The following is a 3,689-nucleotide window of genomic DNA, read 5'->3' on the forward strand; positions in this document are numbered from 1 at the left end:
CTAACATGCATGGAGATTGCTGGATGCTCAGTTCAACACAAAACATACCCATGAAGAATCCTGTGAAGTAGGGGACACCCCTCAGATGGCTCCATTGCCAGTTCACCCACCACAGCCTTCCTCTTTTTTTCTAGACAGGGACTTACATCTGTGCTTCCAGTATAATCTCTGAGAGCCCCAGATCCCAAGGAGCACCCGTCTGCAGGTACCCATGCCCTGACAAAGGTAGAAAAGGTGAGGTTACAGATAATAAAAACAGTGCTTCTCAACAGAATTCCCTGGGGAGTTAGTGAATACGCACATTCCTGGGCCCCATCCCAGAGATGTGCTTCAGGGTGACTGGGGTGCAGTCTGAGGATCTGCATTTGCAAAAGGCTCCCAGGTGATGCTAACACTAATCATTGTCAGAATCACAGTGAGCACCACTGATGGAAGGGAGACCATGGCCAACCAAAGCAAGTAGCTCTGAGAGATGGGCAGGCTTCAGAGGAGAAATAAAAGATAGCATTGAAAAAAATAACTGTAATAAGAAACTTTAAATTTCCAAATCTCTCCTCTCTCTCTCTCTCTCTCTCTCTCTCTCTCTCTCTCTCTCTCTCTCTCTCTCTCTCTCTCTCTCTCCATATATATGTGTATGTATATATATATATATATATATATATGTGTGAGTATGTGTGTGTGTGTGTGTGTGTGTGTGTGTGTGTGTGTAATCCCCAACTTATTTCCAATAAACCCATTTGAAGTTGAAAATATCACAAGCCAAAATGTATCTAACACACCTAACTTACTGAATATCATAGCTTAGCCTAGCCTACCTTAAATAAGCTCAGAACATTTATATTAACCTACAGTTGGACAAAACCATCTCATACAAAACTTTTTTCATAATAAGCATTGAATAGGGCTGCAGCACCGAGAGTTTCTGGTTCCCTGCAGTGTCTGCAGGGCGCTTTCGGCGCACAGTGTGGGGAGACTAAGACAGGAAGGGCTAAAGTAAGGGTCCCCCTGGGCAGCATGAGTCAGAGCTAGAAATATTTCCTTCCCTCCCGGCAATTGCCCATAGAAACCGGACCCTGCCCCCTTCCTGGCCTGGACGCCCTTTCCCCCTGCTCCTTGCCCGTTTCGCTTTGGGGACCCCATCAGTTCACCTTATTCTGTTAGTGAGCCTCTGCTAAGGCCATGAAGCTCGTGAGGAAGGACATTGAGAAGGAAAATGCAGGACAGGTGACCTGGTCCCTGAGGAACCTGAGGACATATGGCACACTTACAATCTAGTACAGATGGGCAACAGCCTTCGCGCCTCCACCATCGGTAAGGTACAGACCGAGTCCTCCACAGGCAGCGTGGGAAGCAACCGGGTCCATACTACACTCACTCTCTGCATAGAAGCCATCGACTTTGATTCTCAAGCCTGCCAGCTGTGGGTCAAAGGGACCAATATCCAAGAGAATGAGTAAGTCAAGATGGGAGCTTACCACACCATCGAGCTGAATCCAACGGCCAGTTCACCCTGGCGGAGAAACAGTGGGATAGTGTGGTTCTGGAGCGCATTGAGCAGGCCTGGGACCCGGCCTGGAGTGCTGATGTGGCAGCTGTGGTCATGCAGGAAGGCCTCGCCCATATCTGCTTAGTCACTCCCAGCATGACCCTCACTGGGGCCAAGGTGGAGGTGAACATCCCTAGAAAAAGGAAAGGCAACTGCTCCCAGCATGACCGAGCCTTGGAGCAGTTCTATGAACAGGTGGTCCGGGCCATACAGCGCCACATAAACTTCGATGTTGTAAAGTGCGTCCTGGTGGCCAGCCCAGGATTTGTGCGGAAACAGTTCTGCGGCTACATGTTTCAACAAGCAGTGAAGACAGACAGCAAAGTTCTCCTGGAAAACCGGTCCAAATTCCTTCAGGTACATGCCTCCTCTGGACACAAGTACTCCCTGAAAGAGGCCCTTTGTGACCCTACTGTAGCTAGCCGCCTTTCAGACACTAAAGCTGCTGGGGAAGTTAAAGCCTTGGATGACTTCTATAAAATGTTACAACATGAACCTGACCAAGCTTTCTATGGACTCAAGCAAGTGGAGAAGGCCAATGAAGCAATGGCTATTGACACATTGCTCATCAGTGATGAGCTCTTCAGACACCAGGATGTAGCCACATGCAGCCGGTATGCAAGGCTGATGCACAGTGTGAAAGAGAATGCAGGAACCGTTAGGATATTCTCTAGCCTTCATGTATCTGGGGAACAGCTCAGCCAATTGACTGGAGTAGCTGCCATTCTTTGCTTTCCTGTTCCTGAACTTTCTGACCAAGAGGATGATTCCAGTTCTGATGAAGACTAATGATTGAGACAAGCTGTGTCTCACTCCATTTTTACATTTTTTTTTTCAGCATCCTTTAACAGAAAGCTGCAAGAGTGCAAGACTTTTTGATTCATGTTGGGATTTCTTGCATATTTGGTCACACTAGATTATTTTATGGTTTTCAGAACATGTATTTAAACTAAACAATAAACTTAAATTTAAAAAAATAAGTGTTGAATATCTGATGGAACTTATTGAATATTACACTGAAAATGAAAATCTGAATGGCTGTATGGGTATTCTCTTGCACCATGGTAAAACTGAAAAATTGTAAGTTGAACTAAATTACCAGGGACTCTGTGTGTATGGATGTGAGTGTGGATGTGGGTGTGTATTCTAGGATATTTTTTGTTTTTCCTCATTGTTTTTCACAATAACTTTTTGACTCTCCCTAAAGTTTCTCACTAGTTATGTGGCACAGGCCTGTAATCTCAGCAGCTCAGGAGCCTGAGGCAGGTTCACAGGTTCAAAGCCAGACTCAGCAACTTAGTGAGGCATTAAGCAACTTAGAGAAACTCTGTCTCAAAATAAAATACAAAAAAAACAAAAAGAATTGGGATGCAGCTCAATGGTTAAGCACCTCTTAGTTCAATCCCTGGTATCAAAAAAAAAAAAAAAAAAGAAAAGAAAAAAAAATCCAGTAGAGGGAGTGAAAAATAAAATGGATGCTGCTGGCCGCATAATTCATGATCCAAAAGATTGAACAGAAAAACTAACATGATCATTGAAGGATTATGGAAAATAATATTCCTATAAGACAGCTCCCCAAGAACAGTGTGGTTCAGGAGGAGGGAGGGAAGATTAGCCAAACATTAAACCTCTCCCAGTGCACTCTTTCCCAATGACAATGAGCCCTGAGGGGAAAAAGCAAACTTTCATCCCCTCCCAGGTTCATCCCCAGCATCTTCACCAAAAGCAAACATTTACCCCTTCCCCTGTGCATCTTGAAGGAAGGAGGCAAATACTGAAATGCTGGGTCCTGGACTTTGACCTTTCCCTATTGCAAGTTAGCCCTAAATGGAGGCACAGCAAATATTGAAACTCTGGGAAACAATGGATCCCAGAGAAAGAAGAGCAAAAGGCAAGATTTGAGTACTCATCCCTCGAGATCTGGACTCCTCTCTCCCCAGATAATGAATTTCAACCTTTTTACAACTACCTTCCTAAGTTAAAGTTCTAACCTGTACAAATAACCCCTGAAGTCCAAACTGCACATCCACAGTCTCCAATGAATATAAAAACTCAGACTCTTTCTGTAACCTGGGGGCCATCTCCATACTCAGAAAATGGGCCCTCCCACGCCTATCGATGGACCTCGCTGCAAAATAAAGGA

At 45.0% G+C, this 3,689-nt stretch overlaps 1 pseudogene across 1 annotated transcript; it reads left to right on the forward strand.

The window, feature by feature from the left end:
* Nucleotides 1-1,038: 1,038 nt before the first annotated feature.
* Nucleotides 1,039-2,508, forward strand: LOC306663201 (protein pelota homolog; annotated as a pseudogene). The gene has a single exon. The product of its transcript is annotated as a protein pelota homolog (transcript).
* The last annotated feature ends 1,181 nt before the right edge of the window (nucleotides 2,509-3,689 follow it).

This window comes from Sciurus vulgaris (assembly GCF_902686455.1).
Source record: "Sciurus vulgaris genome assembly, chromosome: 6".
NCBI lineage: Eukaryota > Metazoa > Chordata > Mammalia > Rodentia > Sciuridae > Sciurus > Sciurus vulgaris.